We start from the raw sequence: 13235 nt of genomic DNA, 5'->3' as shown, positions 1-13235 counted from the left end.
ATTATAGAAAAAATTACATGATGCCCTGTTTGAAGCCATGAATTTCCTACTAGAGGAGGATATGAGGGTCATTATTTTAATGACTCTCTAGAGTTGAGAGGGTCCTCAACAAGTGAATGTTGGAGTGATTTTAGGAGAATTTTACTTTTATTAATTATTGACTATTGAATTACCACAACCCCATAGGGTTTTAGCTCACTAACTGGGGTTACTAACTTCAAACATGAACATCTCTCAAACCATAAAGAATTACTTGGCGTACCACATATAAATGGAAACATCTCGATGAGTAGAATCCATATATAAGATCCTTGACTCGGACTAGATTAATTTGTCATGTCAAAATTTCCATGCAATATTAGGGTAGCCCCTAGTGCTGGTTGGGTTGACATCAGTGACAACCACCAATCAACACACTCTTCTTCATCATACCCTCTGCATATTTGTCTATTTAACATCTAAATACCACCACTCTTGGTGAATCCATATCAATCTTCAACATTTCACCTTTTGTAGGCTCTATTGATGCCCTTGCTTATACCTTTGCATTACTACGAATCTACCATTCATGTTTTGTCACAATCTGTGGGTGGTGTCCTTAGTTCCTTTGCATAAACCCTAAGTCCACATCAACATCGAGTAGCAAATCCACATCTTCCTCTTATAAACTTGATTGGTTCATCAATTTGCCAAGGTATTTCTTCAACTACCCTTCATTTTCTTTTTTTCTCTTTTTTCTTTGAGGGATTTTGAGTGAACTTGCTTGTCGCTTTCATAGTGTTGAAATTATTTGATAAAGGGATGCTATAGTAAATGGATAACCAACCATTCACGAAAGGTAGATATGCAGAGAGGAATCACAGTATTAATGTAGGATCATACAATTTCTAGAATAAAAAATACTTGGATCGAGGGATACTCTTGTGGGCCGATATGGATTTGTCTTCATGGTGGCTTGTATAGATTGCGTATGAGAAAAATATAAGTTGGAATTGCATTTTTAACGACTTAACTAATTGTGGAGTTCTAGCTCACTTTTATGGGAGCTACATTTATGCTTCGGTAGATCCATTTGCACAACCTAAGGAAAGTCTTAAGGGTTCCAATCGTGGTGCTTTTGAGAAGGCCTTGGAAGAGGAGATGCTTCTTTGGAGTAAGATTATGAAATCTCCAGTGGAGCCAATTGGAAAACCTAATCCAGAAAATTCATCTCAATAGAATAAGCTTGGTGAAGAGGGGCTTAAAATAAAAATTTATAATCGTAAGAGAACAAAACGAGAAGAGCCTAAGCGAATTTGTAATCCACAGAAAGAGAATGAGAAATTCCCTTCTAATGAACAAGATGTTACGATAGATGGTCCTAGGAAAAAGACGCATTAGATAATATTCATGCGTCATCTTGGTCTCGCTGCTTCACCTAATTCCCCTTTTAATGCCAACTCTCCACTCAAAATTGTTGCATGAGTTATACCATGATAGATATTCACTATTTTTTGGGTTGTCATCTAGTGTGTAGTTTCCCAGTAATAATATGGTCAGTCCAAAAATGAAGGAAATAGTCAATGCAACCTGCTAAATATGAAGATATTAAACTTTCCCCTCTAGTTTATGCTAAATTTATCTTTGCCTCTTTTGCAAGATAGTGCAATTGATTATCACTTTAAGTGTCTCGGAATAGTCAAAACCTTAAGATACATTTTATATTTATCACATTTATTCTTAGAGATATCCTTTAACTTTAAATATGTCAATCGCTTCAAAGATGTCAATCAAACAGATAAAAGTGAACTTAAAATATTGTAATTCGCAACCTAACAGTGCAGTGTAGCTCTGCGTATTTACTTTATCCTACTATGTGTGGGTAGAAATACTTTGTACGAACCCACATCGAGCAGCACATGGAGTTCACATGGTGGTTGGCACAAGGTGTTTGGCAGACGAGATTCTTGTTAATACTTTTGCGGAGGAGCCAAAATATGTCTGAAAAATGGAGATATTTGGCATAAGAGGGAAGCCCTTCTAGGTAGTTGGTCCCGCCATTGATCGCTCTGGGAATAATGAAATACAAAGGCCTTGGTATGTTGAGATTGTAGAGTGGTTGGATGAAAAATTCCATGATCCAACATCTACGTCTTATTCGGATGAGAGTTTTATATTTTTGAGACATAAGTGACAGAGCTAGCACTAGGTTTCGAGGCAAGGGGGCAGCCCTTCAAGCCTTCCTATGGGTGTTGTGCCCTCCAGACTCAAAACTCACCATGGAATCCTCTTCAATGGTGGAGCATTGGAGAGAGGACGCGTTGTTTGATGGGTGTTGGATAGTTATGAAAGGCCACTTGAGGCTTACCTGATTATTACTTTCCACATTCCCCATTCCCCATTTCGGCATGTTGTTGCACCTCTTGGAGCAATTTATAGTTCTTATTGTTATAAGATATTATATATTTATTCATATTTATGAATTTAGTTGATGTTGTACTTGAATTGAATAGTAAAAAAATTGGATTGCATATATATTAATTAAATTATTTATTTATTCAAAATATGTATTTAGAAAAATTAATATATTTATAAATATAAAATGATAATTTAAATTTATAAATATATATATGTATTTTTATTTAATATTTGTGACATTCAAAAAAAAGATTTATATATTATATAATTTGTGATATACACATTTTTTAAAGAGATTTTATTTATTTATTTAAAAAAAAATCGGTATCAGATTGTATTCTTATTCCAATTCTTTTAGAGATGCTTCATCTAAATTAACCACCATGATCACTTGGAATCAAAACATTGAACATTTTTAGAACTTGGAACTAAGTCATATTTATTTCTATCAATAAGAAAGTTTAGTTAAGGCTATTAATTTAATTCAAGATTCTTATTTGTGACGATCTCAAACATTTTTACTTCTAACCACAGTGTTCACCAAAGCATAAATAGGAGAGGTAAATAATCTTGGAAAGTGAATAGCAAGGCCAATTTTCTTTCTTAGGGAAGACGTGTTTCTTTAGAGGGGGTAGAAAAGGAGAGGCTTGCCTTAAAGGAGGGGGTTGGATATTGGCTAGTTGTTTCCTTGAAAAAGATAAATTTGCTACTACTGAATTATTTGTCTTGGAAATCTAAAAAATACTTTAGAATTTTCGATGTGGGCAAGAGGAGACTAGGATGTTGGAAACTAAATCACCACTGAGAGGGTGGGTGATGAATCAATAGTATGACACTTTTAAAAAAATTCTGCAATTACTCAATATTTTACACCATACACAAACTGAAACAAAAAACCATAAATCAAAGAACCAAATAAATATGAAACCACAAAAATCAATCACACAATGGACAAAAGATGTCTGGTGGAAAACCCTCTCTGGGGAAAAAAACGACCCATTACTGCTGTGCTACTCAAATTCTATTATGTCAAACAATTCTTAACATAGAGTTATACATATGGCTACTCTCAAATGGATACTGTTTATCAAGTGGATCTATGGACTACCATCCATTAAAGGCCACCTCAATCAATGATCATCGCCCAATTACTCCTAAACTATCAATGACTCTATTGACTGTGATTTGTAGGAATTTGTTGTCTAGGTAAATCCTCTATGTGAACAAAGATGATCCCTCTAGCCCAACGAGTGGGTCTAGCAACCAAAGTGACAATCTACTAGACACTTTCCTAAGTTGAAATTAAGAAGAGAGATGAAGAAGATGGCCTACCGCATTTTGATGCTATCTCTATCTCTTTTGTTGAATACCTTGAATCACTTGCGTCACGGGCATGTTCTTGCTACTCTCAGAGTTTATCCATGTACACAAGAGATCAAGACACAAAAAGGCATTAAAATACAAATAGCATATTCAAAAGCGACCTACTTAACTGATCAAGGAATGTTAAGCTAAATGATACATGAGCGTACACATTTAGGGAAAATGAACCAACAGTTGTATATTAATAGAAAATAAGGGAAAGCATACAACCAAGCCTTGATTTTGATAAGCTCTCCTTGAATGAATATCTATGTCCAACCTAAGCTCTCCAAGCACTCCTTCTCCAAGCCAAATGAGTATCATATAGGCACAATCTTAGCATAAGGGTGACAATAGACATAGACCAACCATTGGGGAATGGGCGAGGATGAATATATAGGTTGGGAAAGGGAGTTAGGATATCTCCAAAGATAGAATTAGGCCATTATCTCAAGGATATAGCTCATAGGGATTAGACCAAGAGGCCAATTTGGGAGAATTCAACCTCATCTATGCCAAACAACCTCCAGCTCGCCACTCTGGAAGCTTCTAGATCACGAAGCTTCTCATCCTCTTTGGGAAAATTTCCTTTTTGGGATCATATTGGGTATACAAGTGAACAAATACATGCCATCGCGAGTCAAGTACTGTGAAACAGGTTATCATCACTATGTTTGGCCTCATAAGAGCAATGATCCTCAAATTAGGGTTTTAGAGCTATTTTCTTCAGGGGAAGCTGAAGGAATTTTCCAATGAATGTCTTAGGAAGGATTTGAGATTCATATATGAATGAGTACATTGCATAATGGTAATGTTTTAGGCACTTCAAGGTATGTCATAGGGAAGTGCAAGTGGTGTGACAAAATACTATGTAACAGAAGCTACAACAACCAACAAGCCTCGTCCAGTTTCTGCGGAAATATCCCATGACCAATGGATTTGAGAAATCTTCTCTCTTATATTGATTTCACCTAAGTCCTCCAAATCTTGTCATCTATGTGGTTCTTGTTTTAGAATATTTCACACTGGAACTGAGAAATTATCAACATGAGCTCTGTAGCAGTATCGCCAAAGCACAAAAAACAAATTGAATCTCCAAACTACAAATACTCCATAAGTTTCCATGTGAAAATTCTAAAATAGATTTTCTACTGCAGTGATTAATATGATTTCTTATACTTATTACCTCAGAAATAAGTTATCTATTGTATTATTACATAAAATATCAAAACATTTTCTACTGCAGCCTTCACAATATTGCAGAAAGTAAATGTAAGTAAAATGTTGGCACATATACAAACACGCTGAACACAACCTCTGATAAGGTGATAACATATATCTATATATTTCAACCAATCATGAAATATTGGATTCTCAAATATTTTGATGCAACTCTGATTATTGCAGTTAACCTTGGCCGCCTCCATCGTTTTTCTAAACATGCTCACAAGCAATTTTCTGAGCCATATGACTTTGCATGTAGTTGTGCTCGCTACCATATATTGTGCTTATGCTGAAATTAGTGCTACAAATTTATGCTTCCTGCTACATGAGGATATCATCCATGATCCAATACTGAAGCAGCACCTTGAGGTACTTTTTCTGTCTACTGAATTACATGCCCAATCTGCAACAGTGAACCCATTCAAGATTATATCCTTCCCTCTAGAGTATTTCAGCCCATAACTGATTGTTCCACACACATAACTAAATATGTGTCTTGTTGCTTCCCGATGCACCCTTTTTGGTTCCATCATGAACTGACTAAGAGTGTTGACAGCAAAACCAATGTCTGGTCTAGTGTTGACCATATACATAAGTGACCCAATGAGTTGTCTATAAAAGGTGGGATCTACTTCTTTATCCTTTGATGTATTTATTTTCTTCTAGTTGGTGATCATGGGAGTAGCCATGGGTTGAAAAATCCTACATTCTAAATATTTGTATCATACCTTCCTTTTCCAAGGAATATCTCCCCATTCTTCTGCCAAACTTCCAACCCCAGAAAATAATGCATCAATCCCAATTCCTTCATGTCAAATTTGACTTCAATATTCTCCTTACAGTCTTGGATGAACCTAGATGATCTAGTTGTTGAAAAGTGTGCAACAAGAAATGCTTGTTGAGAGTGCAACAAGATGATGGAGCTTAGTGAAAAGAGTCGCCTTCACTAAGTGGGCTCATAGGCTATTTTTGGTGCAAGTCTATTTTTAGACTATGTCTATTTTTCGACATATGGATCATGTCTATGGATTGCAGGTTGTTGTTTATGGATGATTGGTCAAGTTGGGAAAAATAGATGGACTTCTATTTTTGATGAAAGTGTGAGTGATCATAGTGTGAGTGACCAAAGTCTATTTTTAGACTGGCTGTCAAAAATAGAAAAGTCAAATATTATTGTCTCATAATAATATTTGGACTATAAACTTGATCTTATTCTCTTGGAGCACTTCAGGATGAGCTACGGATGTGGTACATGCAGATCCCAGAGGGAAATACGTGGTTAGCTATGGGATGACTAATATTTGCATGTAGGACTTCAGTTAGAACTCAAGTGAGTTGAGTTTAGTGGACTGGAGGTGCAGTTGATGGAGTTGTGCTCAGTTTAGCTTTGTTAAACTGGTTGTATTTAGTCTAACTGATCAATAGACTAGAGATGAGTTGGGTGAATTAGTTATTAATTAATTCACAAGTTATTAACTCATAATACAACTATAGAATACATCATTTAACTCAGTTGCATGTCAGTGCATGTTCAGTTCAGCGGGGACAGGTGGTAGAGAATCAAATTGCAATCAGTTGTGACTATAGTTGTGCATTAGATCTTGCACAATCAAGGGATCGAGTATGCCAATGAGTTTTCTCACGTATTTTCCCAGTATTGTAGCCTTTGCTCACATCAAACAAAGTGTGAGTGATTATTTTGAGGTGAAATACGAGTTTGGGAAGACATTCTCATCAGTTCTTGAGCAGGTATTGAGCTGGAGAGGCAGGCAAGCAGTGGGATAGATTTGGAGATCAGATCTTAGCTGTATTGTGTGTAACAGGTGGAGCTAGTACTGGATTGCTTGTGATAAGCATTGTACTTTGTAATGTTACATGATTCAATCAATATAATATACAGATAGTGTGGGGTTTTTAGCGAGATGCTTTCCCTGGGATACATGCTGTGTTAATGAGTTTGATTGATGCTTCTATGTGTGCCTGTGAATGTTTATGCTTCTGTAAATTGATGATCAATGTAGAGAATATTATGTATTATACATGTTCCGCTTATAATTGTATGATCAGGATAATCTCTGTGAATATGTGTTAAATTATTCAAAATTTCTACATGGTATCAAAGCTGCTTGATTTGTAGAAGAGATTTTTACAAGATATCAAGCGAGGATTGATCATCAGATCTACTATTCAGAAAGTGTTTACAATTTATTTCTTCAGGTAGAGTCTGTAATTGGGCCAGGTAGCCTCTGGATTCATCCTTCTTTTGGAAGGTGAGATATCCGGTGAATGCCCAGATAGTCAATCTCTGTACAAGAAATACTTTGTTCTCACGAATTCTAGATCGGAAGCGGTTGAGTTTTGAGCTGGTGGAATTCGTTTATTCCAAAGCAAGAGATAAACTCAGAAACATTCAGTGTGAGAATGAAGACAGTATACCCAGGTAACTCACGAAGTTCATCCAATGCTGGGATGAGCTAGGAAGTGTGTCGGTGACTGTCGGATGAGGATGGTGAGTCTAGCACTCCTTGACCTTCCTAAGAGTTGGCATAGCTACCACGACTCGGTGAATGGAAGGGAGAAACTGCCAAATTGGGAATGACTATGGTCGGATTTGATGCAGGAGGAGATTAGATGGTGCAGCAGAGATGGTTCTTCATCTATGCATGATGAGGAGAATTGTGCCTTAGCGAGTAAGGCAAAGAAGGGGAAGGGGAAGGTTTCTCTTTCTGAATCTAGTTCTTCGAATGATGGGAAGAAGATTGACAAGGTGAAGGTGAGATGCTTTCGTTGTCATGAGTTGGGTCATTATGCTACTAATTGCCCAAAGAAGAAGTCCAAGAAGGGATCCGGGGAAGGATCTGAAGGTGAGGCACTTGCTTCACAGTTTGAGTTCGATTTCACACTCTTCACATGCATGGTTTCATCCATGATGGGAAGTGGTTGGTTTCTTGATAGTGGAGCTTCTTTCCACATGACCGGTGACAAAATTTTGTTCGGTACTTTGGAGGAGAAAGATCTCCAGATACTCATAGGGATGGGTAATGATGAGAAGTATAGTGTCTCAGGTGTAGGAATGGTTATTTTTCAGAGGGAGCATGGAGCTCGCCTTACCTTGACCGATGTCAAGTATGTACCAGGACTGAAGAGAAACTTGGAGTCGACCGCAATGTTAGAAGACAGAGGCTATGATGTGGTATTTAGTAAGGGAAAGGTTTTCCTTAGACACATCATCACTAGACAGGTGAAGCAGATTGGTTCACGGGTCAAGAACCTGTATGCTCTTGAGGTTCAAGATGCATGCAAAGCCTTGAGCAGCGAGGCAACTGATGGAGTCTTGGTGGTTGAGAGGGAGTGTATATTACCTCTCAACATGCAGAGCCAGAAGAAGTCTCGGACGATTGTGGAGGAGCCACAACAGGGGAAGCTGAGAGGAGATAGAGTAGAGACATCTACTCATCCAAAGACCTCCAGTAGGGGGAAACTTCGAGCCAGATGGGCTGAAGGATCACATGCAAGCATACCTCCAGGTAGGAGGTGGGGTGATGTGGATTGATTGTCCCAAGGAGGAGGGGTAGGATCCTTGAGGTACCCAACCTCTTGGATGAGACCTTTCTACGGGAGCCCAAATGTTTAGTAGCAGGAACTGACTGATTGGGTAGAGACAGATGCGGATGGAGTGGCAGAGAGAGCGACAGTGCAGCGAATCCCAGGACAACGCATAGCTAGCAGGCTGCAGCAATGCGAGAGGTACAAGTGTTTTGCACAGTGCTAGGTGGCACAGAGAGGTGTGCAATGGTGCGAGATGCATGGAGATGTTGCAGTAGCGCAGATGTCAGAGAGGGAGCACTTGTCAATAGCAGGTAGAGCTTCAGCATCAGAGGATGTTTCTATCCCAACATGGAGGTCAGTTGGGAGGTGCAGTGTGGATGCAATGCTGGGAGATAGAACCAGCAGCAGCACGGATGCAGTCAGATACTGAAGAGCACAGAGATGCAGAGTTTCAGTCGACAGAGGCAATAGCAGTCAGAGACTTTGATGATAGAGCAAGTGGACCGGCCAGATGTGTTTCATGGAGAACATTCCAGAGTTATAGGATCGGCTTTGAGAGGAAGCCTTTCTTGTTGAGAGGGAGTGTTGAAAAGTGTGCAACAAGAAATGCTTGTTGAGAGTGCAACAAGATGATGGAGCTTAGTGAAAAGAGTCGCCTTCACTAAGTGGGCTCGCAGGCTATTTTTGGCGCAAGTCTATTTTTAGACTATGTCTATTTTTAGACATATGGATCATGTCTATGGATTGCACGTTGTTGTTTATGGATGATTGGTCAAGTTGGGAAAAATAGATGGACTTCTATTTTTGATGAAAGTGTGAGTGATCAAAGTCTATTTTTAGACTGGCTGTCAAAAATAGAAAAGTCAAATATTATTGTCTCATAATAATATTTGGACTATAAACTTGATCTTATTCTCTTGGAGCACTTCAGGATGAGCTACGGTTGTGGTACATGAAGATCCCAGATGGAAATACGTGGTTACCTATGGGATGACTAATATTTTCATGTAGGACTTCAGTTAGAACTCAAGTGAGTTGAGTTTAGTGGACTGGAGGTGCAGTTGATGGAGTTGTGTTCAGTTTAGCTTTGTTAAACTGGTTGTATTTAGTCTAACTGATCAATAGACTAGAGATGAGTTGGGTGAATTAGTTATTAATTAATTCACAAGTTATTAACTCATAATAAAACTATAGAATACATCAGTTAACGCAGTTGTATGTCAGTGCATGTTCAGTTCAACAAGGACAGGTGGTAGAGAATCAAATTGGTATCAGTTATGACTATAGTTGTGCACCAGATCTTGCACAATCAAGGGATTGAGTATGCCAATGAGTTTTCTGACGTATTTGCCTAGTATTGTAGCCTTTTCTCACGTCCAACAAAGTGTGAGTGATTATTTTGAGGTGAAATACGAGTTTGGGAAGACATTCTCATCAATTCTTGAGAAGGTATTGAGCTGGAGAGGCAGGCAAGCAATGGGATAGATTTGGAGATCAGATCTTAGCTGTATTGTGTGTAACAGGTGGAGCTGGTACTGGATTGCTTGTGATAAGCATTGTGATTTGTAATGTTACATGATTCAATCAATATAATATACAGATAGTGTGGGGTTTTTAGCGAGATGCTTTCCCCGAGATTCATATTGTGTTAATGAGTTTGATTGATGCTTCTATGTGTGCCTGTGAATTTTTCTGCTTCTGTAAACTGATGATCAATGTAGAGTAGATTATGTATTATACATGTTCCACTTATAATTATATGATCAGGATAATCTCTGTGAATATGTGTTAAATTATTCAAAATTTCTACACTAGTTAGGAACTCTTCATCTAAATATAGTACCAAACTAAGTGGCTCATTCTCTACTAGTAAATAGTAGAGTTTGGGATTAGCACCACTCTTGAAAAATCCCAAATACTCCAAGTAATTATCAATTCAACCATTCCATGCTCTAGGTGCCTACTTGAGCCCATACAGGCCTTTCTTTAAGATAAAAGCATGACACTTCTTCTCATGAGTTTTAAAGCCTTTGGGGTATTCTATATACACCTCTTATTCTATCACTCCATTCAAGAATGTTGTCTTGACATCCATCCGGTGAATCTCCCAACCCATTTGAGTTGTTAGGGATATAACAAATCTGATAGAGGTGTAATGAGAAACTGGGGCGAATGTCTCTTAATATTCTATCCCTTCTTTCTAAGCATAGCCCTTTACTAAAAACATTTCCTTGTACTCCTCTATGTTGCCATCTGCAGCTTACTTGATCTTGTAGATCCATCGTGGTCCTACAAATGATCTATTTTATGGTCTATGTACTACTTCCCAGACATCATTCGTCATGATGGAGTTGCACTCTTCCACCATGGAATCCACCCATACTTGGTGTTGAACAGCTTCCTGAAATCTAGAAGGTTCTCCAACCTGAGCTACCAATGCATGGTATCTATCTAGGTATCTACACTACCTCTTTTCAGCTCGAGGAGCTCCAACAAACTCCGTTGAATCCCTCAATGTCTACCACATCTCTTTGTTCGTTCTACCACTGGTGGTGGGAGGCACAACCAACTCTTCCTCCTGATCCTATTGTTATGTCTATTCATAAGATTCTACATTTCCTCCCTTTGAGGAAATACTCATACGGGTCAATATACTCGACCAAGGTGTACACTCTCTTACCTGTCCTTCTTGTTGCCCCTACTACTCTTGGACTAATGGAACATCTCCTGACTGATATTCTGCACGAATTTCATGAGATTTCTTGAAAGCTCTATCTTCCATGAAATTTACATCTCATCTTACTACAATCTTGTTGCCTCCTTGAATGTAGATTCTATATGCCTTTGAGGTCTCATTGTATCCTATGAGATACCCCTTTTCTACAGTCTAATCTAGTTGGGTGTGCTTCTCGCCTGGAATGTGACAATAAGCCATGCTTCCAAATATCCTAAGATGATGGAATTTTGACTTCTTCCCTGTGCATACTCCTTCAGTCTTTCTCTTCCCTAATACTCTATGAGGAGTTCTATTGTAAATATATACTACCATGTTGCAAGCTTCTCCCCATAGATACTTAGGTAGATCCTGATCATACAACATGGCTTCGGTTATCCCCACAATAGTTTGGTTCTTTCATCCCGCCACTCTATTCTGCTCTGGTTTATGGAGTTATCCACTCTCTTTTGATGCCCTCATTTGCAAATAAATCTGTGAAATATTTGTGTGTATATTCTCAACCTTTGTCTGAATGCAATATCTTTATATTTTTCCCTATCATATTTTCTACAAGAGCCTTAAAATCTCAGAAACGATTAAAGACCTCATCCTTGGTCTATAAGAAATATATCCAGGTTTTTCTGGAGTGATCATTGATAAAAGTGATGAATTATTCGCCACCACTAAGAGCCTTTTTGGACATAGTACCACAAATATCTGAGTGTATTAATCCTAATACATCCTTCTCTCTATTGTTATTTTTGAAAAAATCTACTTTAGCATACCTTCCTAAGACACATCCTCTGCACAAGTCGTCATGTTCACTACTTAGGACTGGTACCGATGTAAGAGTCTCTCTGAGCATCCTCAGTGATCCATGGTGTAAGTTCCCCATTTTCCTGTGCCATAATTCATTTCGCTCCTTCTCACAATTATAGTTTCTGCCTATTAATTCCATTGGCAATTTGAGCTGCAACCTATGAAACTTGTTTATTCGAGCCCCAATTTTTGTTTTCTTCTTCCAGCCTAGGTGCTTAACATATACTTTATTTATGATGAAATACACATCATATCCCTTTTCTTGCAACTGGGACACTAAAATAAAATTCATTCCTAACCCTGGCACATGCAGAACATTGGTGGCTCAGATATTGGTCCCTGCTTCCATCAGAAGAGTTATGGCACCTCTCCCTACTAGATTACATTTCATTCTGTTTCCCATAGTTATTTGGAAGTCTATATGTTCTTCTTGATAGCTCAAGAAATTTTTTCATACTCTAGTCATATGAGTTGAAGCCTCGCTATCAATGTACCAAACATCCATTGATGTTGAATCAGCTCAGCATGTGAATTATACATCTAATTTGGTAGATAAATGTGCGACACTTCGAGTATCCATATTGTGCCAATTTATGACGCTAAGCTATCTCAGCAACTATTGTAGGAAAAACAACATCCCACCTAGAATAATCCTCCTTGCTAAATATTTTTTTGCATTGTCCCTTCTATCAGTAATAAATTTCGATTGGAAAAGGCTTACCTCTCTTTCGGCTCACTCAGAGATATTTTTCCCATGAAATCCAATCTCTTTGGTTTTAACTGTGCAATCCTCTAGGAGATTCAAATTTCTACCCTTGCAGGAATTTTGAATTCCCTTCTCTTGTCCGCACTGGATCACCCAACTTCTCTCTTCTTCTTCCCTGTAGCTCTGATACCATTTGAAAATTCTAAAATAGAAATCCTACTACAGATATGATTTCTTGTACTTATTACCTCATAAATAATTTATCTACTATATTCTTACGACAAATATCAAAACATATTCTACTGCAGCCTTCACAATTAAAACATTGTAGAAAGTAAATGTAAGTAAAATGTTGGCACATATACAAACACAATGGTAGTTATTTTTGGACGACTTTCCCTGGAAAAAACCATTGCAGGAAAATAGGTGCAACAAATGAGGGTTTTATTATTCTTCAGCAAA

At 38.0% G+C, this 13235-nt stretch overlaps 1 pseudogene; it reads left to right on the top strand.

Moving 5' to 3' along the window:
* Positions 1-813: 813 nt before the first annotated feature.
* On the top strand, positions 814-1464 carry LOC149197152 (uncharacterized; annotated as a pseudogene).
* The last annotated feature ends 11771 nt before the right edge of the window (positions 1465-13235 follow it).

This window comes from Pinus tabuliformis, chromosome 2_2 (assembly GCF_031772625.1).
Source record: "Pinus tabuliformis cultivar Carrire ecotype Pingquan chromosome 2_2, CPIR1, whole genome shotgun sequence".
Taxonomy (NCBI): Eukaryota; Viridiplantae; Streptophyta; class Pinopsida; order Pinales; family Pinaceae; genus Pinus; species Pinus tabuliformis.
Note: the sequence above shows the minus strand (reverse complement) of the source record. Positions and strands in the feature narration are given on the sequence as shown.